The 12,588-nt window shown below is 36.1% G+C and overlaps 1 protein-coding gene across 1 annotated transcript in view; it reads left to right on the top strand.

Moving 5' to 3' along the window:
* The first annotated feature begins 8,560 nt into the window (after positions 1 to 8,560).
* Positions 8,561 to 12,588, top strand: part of LOC129574810 (proton-coupled amino acid transporter-like protein pathetic) — a 19,205-nt gene continuing 15,177 nt past the window's right edge. Inside the window, exon 1 of the mRNA XM_055457288.1 lies at positions 8,561 to 9,404. The gene's annotated coding sequence lies outside the window, so the exon portion shown is untranslated. The remainder of the gene's footprint in view (positions 9,405 to 12,588) is intronic.

Genomic DNA, 12,588 nt, shown 5'->3' with positions numbered 1-12,588 from the left:
CAAACGCAAAATAAGGACTACACATTTCCTCACACTCTTTTTGAGACGACGACGACGATGGCATTCGCTTGTTTTCCTTTCACCCGTCACTTTTTCAGGCTTCTTCTTTAACTTTTCTTGTTCCCGAAAATTAAAAGTGACGTGCAAAATTAGCAATTTCATACAACTTCATAAATAAACCACGAGAATCTATTACCGTATTATTATTTGGAAAGCGAAACCGAATTTCGGTTAATGGAGATGCAAAGAAGTGGCATAGCTGGTTGGAAAATTGAAAATAATAATACCATTTTGTAATGTAATCATATTGCGATGTTGAGCTCGACAGCCACTGTTTGCCTATCTATACCAATACTCGCATGCATTGGAACAAACAACAATCACTTTCAACAACAATCGAGTCACTCGATTCGCCTCTAATACAATCAAATATGATAATTATTTATCGACCAATTTAAATTCGTCCATTTTTTTGATGTGGCAAGTATGAATCATAATGATGGACAATTGGACATGCAGTCGTTTGGCGATTTAGTCTTTGTGATTTCACCGCTTTGAAATATAATCTAAATAATTGAACATATTCGCTTCTAAATTTATCAAGTTGGTGTTGTTCGTTCAGTTTTCACGGCAAAAATTGTTGATTCATTTGAAAAATATTTCAAACATTCAGTTTATTCATCACATTCAACATGATGGTAATTGATTTGACGAATAGGTAAAAAAAAATTGCCGATAAATACTATATAAAATTTCGAAGGGAAAAATTGTTTCTCATAAAATTTGTCATGGATTTCTTCATTTCAATTCGAATGATTCGATGAAGGGTGTCAATTTCAAAGCAGAAAAATGTTCGTGTCAAGCAAATTAATCAGATTTTCATGAGTTTGGTGGCAAAAACAGTGCCAAAATGCAAAATTGTAAGGAAAAGTTCAAGTTTGATGGCATTTGGAAAAGGACATTTCTCTCTCTACCTACCGACCTAACTCTTTCTCTATCTACATACCTCCCTCCTCTCTCTATCCGAGGTTTCGTGATACGAAAGGCCGCGAACATAAGCACCAAGGTTCTGATTGAACTTCCTTCGCGTCGTGATAAACTGCACTAACAATAATTGTTATGCAGTTCAAAAAGCCGTAAAAACTGATTTAAAAAAATCTTTTGCTCTCCATAAACAGATAAATGTTCGATGGTACCCTGATGTGTTTATCTTGAAAATTGTGTCAAAACAATGAGTTAAACCGAAGATGATTCATTCAAGTATTTCAAGAATGTCGCAAAAACTTTGGTGGAAATTTTTTCGTGTGTGAAATTACATACGACGCACGATTGAACCGAACACCAGCAATAAACAACGAAAAAATAGAGTTCCAGCTCAAAAGTTTGGTATGTGATTTGTTTTTATTTCTTCGTCGTAATGAAATGAATGGATAAATGAATGAATGAAAATGACATACCATTGGTGTGAGATTCTTGGAATTCTTCGTCGCTAGTCTGGAATTTATCATACTGCAAACAATCTGTTTTCGGTTGAAGCAACTCACTTCAATATTATCATAGATAATGACTTTTTTTTAAATAGAAACAATGGTTCAAAAAACACTAAAGAATTCTTCGGCATATTTTCTTGCTGAAATGGTGTTTACCTTTGAAATAATGAACAAAAAAGAAGAAAAAAAAAATAAACAAAAGCGGTCTTTCATCAGAAGAAAAAAAACTTCCATTATCCAATCGCTGGTAGAATTCCATTCGATGAAAGTTTTGCCAGTGTTGAAATTGTCGAGATTGAGTCGAAGCTTTTAACCATTCCGATAAACGATTCATGTGTCAATTGATGTGAATTAAGCAGAAATGTTGCGCCGGTGGCAGAGTCGTGTTCAACCGCGTGTATTCTTCACTCTAATGGAAACAATGAGCCAAGTGATTGTTGACCATAGTAATTATTGCGATACTTTGACGTGCCGCTGTAAACGTGCAAAATATTCGCAATTTTTTCTTCAGTGATTGCCTCATTCGCCTACAGCCTAAGACAGCACTGTCTTTTCCCCCACCCAAAGTCTGATTGAAGCTTGAAATTGATTTTTGTCAATCAGTCTACTAGTATCACAGCCAGTCACTGACTATAGTCAGATATTGATTTGAGACAGATCATGGCATATTTTACGAACGAAAAAAATTCGATACGGTCAATACGAATTCAATTGAGTGTGTGTCGAATTTATGTAAATATTTTTTGTTTTGTTTGCACATGTGGAAGCAATTGCTAAAATTGCCCAGTAATTTTTTTCGCCGAAACAAAATATGGACAAATGCAAATAAAAGTCTATACCTGTACGTGTTTACGATTCTGATTTGGAACTTATCAAAATTGTTCTGAATGTAAAATGGAATACAATTACTTCCCTAGTGATTTTGTCTAGTTCGCTGCTTTGTTTAAGAATACTCTCAATGCTTGTCTTTTCACCGATTCAGTCTCTCTTTCTGACAAAGTGTCGGGGAATTTGCAAGCCATCAAACCGATTTTATGGGGCCAATGAGAAATAAAAAAAAAATACCGAAGCAATATTCCATGATCATGATATAATTCCGGCTTACTTGTGACTACTGGCTCAGTAGTACTATGCCGCCGTCGCAGCTCGAAACTGCCAATACTGGTTTTTTACGCAACTGCTAATATTTACTAAACGGGCAATAGACGCACAAACAAACAAAAAACCACACATGCGAACATTGATTTGATATACGTTTGCAAGTACCAGTTCGTACAAATGCGATGCGATTTTAATCGTACGTTTCAACACTGTCTGTGCATAGATTCAAAAAAAAAGAAAACAGAAAAACCAGAGAGCAACATGAATGGCTTTTAATACTGAATTAATATTGTAAATTCATGTATTTTATGATGTCCCATAAATTCATTTGTTGAATGTGCGATCGTAAAACAACGGCAATTGTTTATTATTGCATTATGACTGATTGTTGGAGTGAGAACGAGCAACGATGACGATGACGACGACGACGACTACAGTGAAGTTCAGTGTATTCTCAGCCGTATTGTGTATGGCAGCTGTAACCACGCCAAAATGTCTGCACTATACAAAGTGCGAACAATGTCATTTGGCAATTGACCGTGATGGAGGTAATTAGAAACAATGTTTACAGCAAAATACATGTATTGACAACGCATACAAAACGACAACGGAAAAAATTATGATCTGAAACACACAAAATGAGGTTTATTCCACGGTAAAGATTCTGTCGCCGTCGTCGGCAGCAATGAAAAGATAAATATATGAATGCAAATAAAATCAGGAGGAGTCTGGCGACATTTGCATGCACTCACAAGGTATACACACAAAAATTGATCATTGACCGACGTCACAGAACGGAAATGTACACAAAGAGAGCGAGCGAGCGAGTATGAAATAACCCGTTATTTATCAATAGCCGGGCAGCTATTTAAATATCAAGTTCATGCATTGCATGTCATAATGAATGCTCTATATTTGTTTTTCTCGATGGAACCACCTTTTTCCCCACCAACAAGCACAACAAACACAACATAACGGAAGGATATTATCGGAAAATTATGACAACAATCCATTGAATTCGGAGAATTTCAACAACATTTCCTTATGTTTTTGTTTTGCTTCTGTTGCTCTCCACACATTCCCAATTTAATGAGATAATGAAGAACATTTATTCTCACTGATTATATCATTTCAGTTGCAGATTATAATTAGTCAATTAGACATTAATATTGAACTCATAAATCAAGAAGTCTTTATGACAACTGAGCCGGAGAAAATCAGATCTATAAATGGGAAAATTAATTTTTTCACGTTAACAAACAATAAAAACTTTTGCCATTTAACCAATAAAACGAATCGTTAAATAACAATAACAATTCAAAGGTTATATTCTTTTGAATGGTTCTACCTACCGTTGACAATATCAGAAATCGTAATATTTTAACGAATGTTTTCGCGAAATTAAGAACCTCGAATGGGTGAAGAATCATTAAATCTCTAAGCGTATTTCAAAAAGTAGTAGACTAAGCTCGAAACGAAAGAAAGGAGTATAAAAAGAAATTTTTTTAGACCATAAAGCCATATCAGATGATAATTGACAATTTTTATGGAAAACGTCATGTCTTCTCTTCATTTGTTTACTTCCCGAGGTAATGTCCTTCCTTGAGAAACAAATTCATTGAGGAAATCGAGTAATGAACTCATTGAAGAACGCAAATTGGGATCAAATTGGGCTGCGATTGAGGCTGAACATAGGTACATGTTGATCGAAACCTTTTAAGAAATGCTATCCCGTTCATTGTTTATTTTCAATTTCCTTACGAGATTGATAAAAAAGGGTCTCTTTACGAGCAAACATTCGTAAAAAAAACTCTCGTTTGCATTGAGCTTTCTCTTTCGTCGCGAATAAATGTCAGATACTTCAGTGCTTCATACTAAACTTAACATTGTGGTTGTCTATTTTTAAATTTCAATTTAACTTAATTTCGTCAATTGATTGGCAATCGTGACAAGCGGTGTTTGGTGGATAAAACCCATATTCTATGTAACATTTAACTCTTTCCCTAATTGTGGTTGCCTATGATAAAATTTGAAAATAATACCCAATTATGGTCGAATGAGCAATTTGTAACCCTGACGCAAACGGGGAAATGTGTCGCAAATCTGAATCAGGCAATATGGCTAATCAATAGCGCCTGGTCACAACAAAGCACAATACAAAAATGTGAACACAAAAGATGTAATGAATAAAGATAGAATGTAGTTTGTTTTGTTTTTTGTCAGTATCTCAATTTCTGCATTACACGTCTCAATTCACTGGAAATGAAATTACCGGTCTGATGTGATAGATAAACGATTACAACAATCTCCCTCTCTCAAACAATTTCAGAATGCAAATGATTCAATTTAGTGCAATATTTTCTGTGTTTGGCATGAGTAACCGCGAAAAAGTATATGTGTGTAAAACCGAATGATTCATCTGATTTCGATAGAATTCTCTTTTTTTTTGCACTCGAAAATCGGGAAGTTGTTGAACAAAAATCAGAATGGAAATCGTATTCACAATTATGTAACGACAGAAAAAAAGCGAACAACAATTCAACAATTGAACGCACTTGTGCACAGAGCAAGAGAGTCTTGACGGCACCGTGGCGAACGTCATGAATAATGGTTTTGCGATTTCGTCATTGCATCCGGGAACTTTTTTAAATGTATCGATAACTTTTGTTGCTGCTCTATTTTCAACAACACCACGACGACAATGACGGCGACGCAATGAAAAACAACGTCTCGTATCCTGCGATTGCATCTCAAAATAAAAACAACGAAAACAAAAATACATTTTCGGGGCCATGAGGAAGAGTCAGGTAATTTATTCTCCGTAAACGTATCAATCGCAGGACGCACCGCACTCGTATTGTGTTGTTATCATCTCTGACGAATAAGCGCGCGCGCGCGCGCGCGTGCGATTGGAACTTCTGTGTTGTTTTGTATGCCGAGCAGATGCAATATGATATTATGGGAAAAGTATGCGCCGTATTTCCGTTGAAATGATTTAATGTGAGCCGTGACAATGATCGGTGCTGAACAAGTGAGCGCACGCGCGCTTCGCAATCGAACGAAACAAATACTCGCGCACACGTTCGCTTCAACACTCTCGACCGGTATGTGATTTACCCACACTCACACATTATCACCGTGATTCGATGTTATTAAAGATATTATGCCTGATGCGAAAAACTGATTGTTGTCGTGAATGTGAACTACCGCATATTCGAGTCGCGTTCTACTGGCACGTTCATGTAATTAATTATTCAATGTAAATAACTAGGAAGTGAACTGCAGCATGGTCAGTCTGGTTCGTACATTCTATGAACTCATAATATTTTTAACGTTTTTTTCTTTCGTTTGTTTGTGTCTCTCTCTCTCGTTCTTCCGCTCTATTCGATTCCTTGTGACTTTTTACGCGCTTCCAGTGTAAAGTGTGTCAATCTGTGGCAGTAGCACCGAGACTGCAGCAACACTTGAGAGATGAATGAAGCGCAGCAGGCGCAGGTTAATCAGGCGCCTAGTTTATGTGCATTAAATGTTGATTCTGTTTTTCTTTTTGGATTTTGATGTGTATTTTTGGTTCTCTTCCACCTTTTTCGCTTTCTTTTCATTCATTTTGACGTTTTTTTTTTTTACATTCGTTTTGGCCTTTTTTGGTGCAATTTTGCATGGCGAACGGTACATTTGCCGGTTCCACTCTATTGCCGGTTCTTTTGACCATGAAATATTCTCGATGTGTATCAAATGCGATAATTATCCGCACAATTGGTCCAATGGCATGTTACCATGGTTTGTGTTTTTATTCTACGACATCGAAACCAATCACAATGTTGCGGTAATTCACATGATGTAAATGAGGCGGTATTTTTTTCTCTCGATTTCAGTATGCATGGAGTTAATTTTGCACAAATTTATTCGACATACTAATCAACACGTCACCCCTCGAGTAAGATGAATCCATAATGGAATAATTGCAATCAATTGTGAATTCTGTCGTCATTTCACTTGTACTCCACTCTCGTGTCTGAGAGACACAGCACAAATTCAAAACAAAATATTTGAATTTCCAAGTAATCAGAAATTTTGTTTAGCTCATGTTTGCGGTTGCTGTTTTTTTATTGACATGTCGACCGCTTGCGTGATCACTTTGGAGTGATACGGATTCAGAAATATGTAATTGAATAATACATTTAGTGAGAAACGGTGAGATGGATGACAAAATAAATATCAAAGAGAAAAAAAAAACATGTAAACATTTAGAAAAAAAAAAACAAACACGAAGCGGCGATGCCATGCCAAACGCCGATCGAATGCGAATTGATATTCAGACGGACGGTATGTACGTGTACTTGCTTTTTTGTGCTTGCAAAACTATTTTCGAACCTGCCACTACAATTATGCATAAATGGTATTCTTTAGAACATCAATGATTCCGATATGAATTTTAAACGATTCTTCGTTTTTGGTTAACCCATTGCCAGTTCAACAATATTGGGATATTTAACAATCTAATACGTTCAAAACCTATCATATGCGCGAATGCGACAAATCGAAATGCTATTTCCAACTCGAAAGAGTGCAAATATCGAAAACGGGTGATGAAATTCACTGATTTATTGCCATTTACATGTAACAGTTTGATTTAGTCGATTTTGCATCCATTTTTAAGCTACTTTTTTCACTCTGGAATTTATCAGAAATGGTGTTTTAAGATCGAACATGTTAATTGATTTTAAAATTACATCTCTAAACCAAAATCTCTTCTTGTGAAGTTCGTTTTTTTTATCTGAGTCGTGTTTTTATCTCGCTGAAATCCAAAATGAGTGGAAAACAAATTTTGGAGCTTAAACTCTTACAAGTTTTAATAACAGATCTGTTGGTCATTTAAGAAGTCCCAAAAGCTGATTACAGCAGACTCTCCCTAATGCGTGACTTGTTCCGTGATTTTCGTTAATTCGTTGAAGAAACAAAAATGAAAAGAAAGATGTGAAATGGAACAGAGAGGGAAAAGCTGAAAAATCAAGAAAGAAAGAGTGTGGGAAGAAATGATCTGGCTATAATGTCCCAAAGAACTGACTAATGTCATAATGGAATTATGGAAAATATGGGGAGTTTCTATGAAGCTCGTCGCTCAGTCTGAAATCAGTCTATTGCGAGACGCCCGTATTACGTCCATAGCGGACGTAATTGAAATTTTAGTTTGACAAATACAATGCATAAAATATTGAATCTAGCCTTTGATCAAGCTTCAACGCTGCCTTATAACAATCAATAATTTTGTGAATGTTTTAAATCCTCCTTGGTCATAAAGAAGTCAGTACAAAGAGATGAGCTTTTCTGAAAGAATGAACTGATCTTTGATCTATCTTCAAATCGTTTTCGTCTCAATATCGGTATCAACCGCTTATTACATAACATGATTAGGGTTAAATAGAAAAAAAAATGGAACAGATCGTTAACAGTTGTTCATGAGGTAGGATACACCGAGAAAAAATAATCACTTGTGCGACTACCGTCGACACGTCTTTACTAGTAAAGTAATTGCTTAACGCTCCAATACATATGGGATTTTAGCGATCGAAATAATCGCCACTGTGCTTGAAATTGACTCTATTTTCCCATTCACACAGAGCAAATTGCCAGTAATTTTCCGATTCTCTCGCACCGATATATATCAAAGTAGAAAGAAACAGACGAAAAAGCGAAATGATTAAAAAAAAAGAGTCAAACTGGAGGCACACAAACGGCAGCAACAACAACAACAATGAAAACAAGCGAGCACATAGACGGCACAGTGACTCGAAACGCGTAATGTATATTTTACTTACTGAAATCTGTTGTTTTGCACACACACACACACCGTACTTCTTTATTTATTTATTTTAATTTCAAGCATGTGTTTACCTGGTGCTGTGCTGTATGTCTCCGAACAGAGAACCAGCGTGTACGAAATATGATGTATCTGTCGCTCACAAACAAGGGCCCGAAGTCAATGCTTCGGGTTTTGCTTTCGTATATCTCGTGTGCGCGCACGGTGTGTGTGTGTGTCTGTGTGCTTTGTGTATTGTGTGTCTGTGTTTCATTTTTTCTTCTTTCCCGTTTCATTTATTTATGTATACATGATTTTAAAATTGGTTAAAGGTGCGCATACCTGGTTTGATGTTGATTGTTATTTTACTGATGTTGAATTAGCAAAAACTGTCAGTCATCTAAAGTGCGCGAAACGTTTAAGGTTCAAGAAAAAAAGCTAAGCGAAACTAGAACCGAAAAACAGAGAAAAATTCGACGACGATTTGTTTTAACGCTTCTCTTCATTTAGGAAAATTTTCCTCGATTTTTTTCTGCTCGGTTTTTCATCGAATTTATCGCGCAACATTTTCAAGCTTTTCAGTCAGAAATTGCAAATATTTCAACGCAGCCGCTACGCAGTGACATTTTTCGCAATCAACAATAAACCAACCGAGAGAAAAAGACAATTTTATTTACTGGAAATTAAACGGCGAATGAAATAAATTGACAAATTTCTTGTGTATAAACTTCGATCGAAACACCTGTTAAAATTTCATCTCACGAAATCAACCGAGAGAGTGGCCTGAGTAAACAAACTCTCACTTTGTCGATAGACATCAACAACAAAAAAAAAACATTTTTATTTTCATTCGCTGAATTGTGGAATGCAGTTTTTTCAGTGAATCGGAATTTTGAAGAAAACACAAGAAGATTTATTTATGCTGCATCGAAATAAAATCGGAGCAAAGCTTTTGAGTATCAACACGTTATCAATCATCACATCGGTCAAGTTTGATACGGTTTATTGACAAAGTAAGGAAAAACTAATCAATCCAATTGAAATTTCAAGTCTTTTTTTTCATTTTTTTCTTTAAATTATTATCGTTCTGAATTTTGAAACGAAGATAGTGAAGTGGACCTTTTATAACACCATAATAATTGCGTATCTATAGTTTTAATTATATTTCTAAACAAAATGCATTCGCGCAATTAATGAAATTTACCGAGTTCAGTTCACACGTTATACACGCGAAGTAAACAAACAGGAAAAAACATCGACCGAATGCAATATATTGTGGACTTTTTTCTCTCTAATAATATAGATCATTGAGGTTCGCTTCTAAGAATTTGATCAACAGTTTTGTGTACCTAGATTAAATCGGCTCATTGTACTTGAACATTGCGTGTGTAGTTGATGATTATGGCTTAATCATTAAGCCAACTCCATTTGCACATAAAAACAATCGATAGCTTTATTTTTAAATGGTTCACATTCCGAATCAAAATTCCAAGGGAAATTGATGAGAATTTTGAACATTTGCTGAAATTAATTGCTCAGATTTATGGACGAAATCGTTAAAATTGTCGGGAAAAATCTTAAAAAAGGTTGGAAATTTTTAGTTAACAAAATTCAATGCATATTTCGAGCCATTTGATAAGAGTTTTTGCAGGGAGAACCGAAGATAGTGAAGTACTTATAAAGCGAATTTATTGGGGGAAAATCATGAGCTGACTAATGAACAATCGTATGGGTGTTAAAAAAAATTGTGAGTAAATTTTCACACTATGGCCAAAAAACAGCAAGAAAAACCATCATTTCGTTTCGTTCGAATAAATTTAAGTTCAGTCAAAATGGTTTGAGTTCAGTTTCTACTTACTTCTTCCTCTTCAAAACACGCTTAAAATGGTTTGAAATAACAGTGTTTTCGCACCGGTCAAGTGCCAATTTCCAATATTTTGGGTATTTATTTGCTCGGTGGAATTACAAGTGATTCAAAGTAATTGTCCAGATTGATACCCCGAAATTATCCGAATCGCTCGAAGCGAGACATATTTTGTTTTTCAAAACAATTGATATTTATCAAGAGTGGCATCTTTTTTGGGTTGATTCACTAAAATGAAGCATATCCGCCAATATTTAAGCCAAATATAAATGAATATGTTTGATTCGGTAGTCAGTGGACCGTTACGCACATATATGTGCGTTGTGTTTTTCGGCATTAATTAGCTCATCAGTGATTTCAGCTCCATAAAGTTTTGAAGAACAGGAGAAAAAAAACTCAACTTGATGACCAACAAAACTCTATTTATAGTTCTGGCAAAAAGATCGTTCGGTGTTTTTTTGCGGCATTTGAAAGCCGAAAAAATGTCGATGCCGCATGTGAAAAGAATGGGCCGATTGTTTTGCGTTGACTGCGTATTCGAAGGTGTGAGAGAGTAGCTGGGCGCGAAAAAGGGATGGATGTATCTGATAAAAATTCGCGTGATTTTTCGTTGTTGTTGTTGTTGTGCCTGGCAAAAAATGTACAGTTTATCAATGACTAACATCCACCATTTCCTCAAGCGGTTGAATAAAATTTGCATTGAAAATGATGGAAGCATAACTCGACGACGACGACAACAACAACAACGAAAAAAAGCATAAATCGGAATCACTTGTCACAACACACAAAATCTGACGGCCGTTGCGATCGCTTGCACTGAATGGCAATTCACATGCGGAAACTTTCTAAATAAAGAAAACTTGCATATTAAAGTCATATCAAACTCATACACACACACACACACACACACCTTGCCTATGCAGTCGATGTGTAGAAGAAAAAAAAAGCGCGATTGATCTTTTTTTCTCTTTGAAAAAAAAACTGAAAATTATTTCAAGGCCCAAAAAAAATATGTCAGAAAATCGATAGAAAGATGTGATATTAACGAGAAAAAAAACATCACGATTAGAATTTAAACAAAATCGGTATTTTTTTTCTCTGTCTCATTGGTTGTTCCGTCATTGGTGTCGGCTACAACGTGTTCGGCTGGAACGTGTTCGGCTTGAATGGGATCACACAAAGCGAACATTTCGATTGTTCTCGAGGTCATCACACGCCAGTTTTGTTGTTATTGTTGCTATCTTTCGCAAAAATTTTGGTCATCGTTCCATTTATTCAATTATTCACGCAGAAAAAAAGAACCGCGCTGTGCTTCTGTCGAGAGCAATGTATTTCACTGAGTAATTGAATTGTTATCTCGTTTGTCGTGCATTGCGCACATTGTATTCTAGCAACACAACTAGTTGCTCAAATTCCAGTGACTACACTCAGATAACATAATATCTGTTCCAAAAATCTCCTAATTAAATGCAGGTATTTTGATTTTGTGACTAAATTACCACAAAAAATTCACCGAACTTCATTGAATTTGTGACATATTCTCATAGTGAAGCATTGGAATATTTATTACAAATTCAAAGTCTCATCGAATTTTTCGTTGGTAGTCACAAAATCAAAATATCTGCAGCTAATTAGGAATTAACGCTTAGGAACCGATGGCTAGCACGGTGTGTGCGAACAATAGCTCAACTGATCTGATCACTTACATGTGAATGAACTAAAATTTGTCTATGGGCTTGCGAAGACAGCAACAAGAACAGTGGCTCATATTTCCAATTGTCCGAATGTGTTCAATTCGAGATTACAAAGAACTAAATGGATTTCGATGTAAACTATTGAATTTCGGCTGTGTGAAATGATCGCGTAAATTTTGCGAGGTGAACGACATATTCGCGGTGCGCTGTTGATCGCGCAATCTGAGACTGTTTTCCATTTGCACATCATTGACCCAGTAGTATTAGCAGGTTTTACTTGTGCTCGTTTGCCTTAAATCAGCCCGCAGCTTAGTCTCTCTGTTGCTCGGTTAATTTGTATGTGTTGCGCTGCTGCGTTGCACATCGTGCTGTGCATGGAACCGATTGGCTAGTGCACACAAAATACCAACAAATGTGTCGCCAGCGTGTCTGCTGTGGAATTTTTACGTTTTCACAATTGCACAATTTACAGTTTGGTACGTGAGATGTGGCTCTGTAGACAAACGGACTGATGAGTGAAAAGTCGACGTTGAAATCACGTCACTTTTTTTTCACCATATACAGGTTCAAATGTATCGATGAAAGAGAAAAAGATGACGAGAGAGAGAGAGAGAGAGAGAGAGAGAGAGAGAGAGAGAG

This window comes from Sitodiplosis mosellana, unplaced genomic scaffold, assembly GCF_009176505.1.
Source record: "Sitodiplosis mosellana isolate CC-2019 unplaced genomic scaffold, AAFC_SMos_1.0 Smas_scaffold_6165, whole genome shotgun sequence".
In the NCBI taxonomy this organism is placed as follows: Eukaryota; Metazoa; Arthropoda; class Insecta; order Diptera; family Cecidomyiidae; genus Sitodiplosis; species Sitodiplosis mosellana.
Note: the sequence above shows the minus strand (reverse complement) of the source record. Positions and strands in the feature narration are given on the sequence as shown.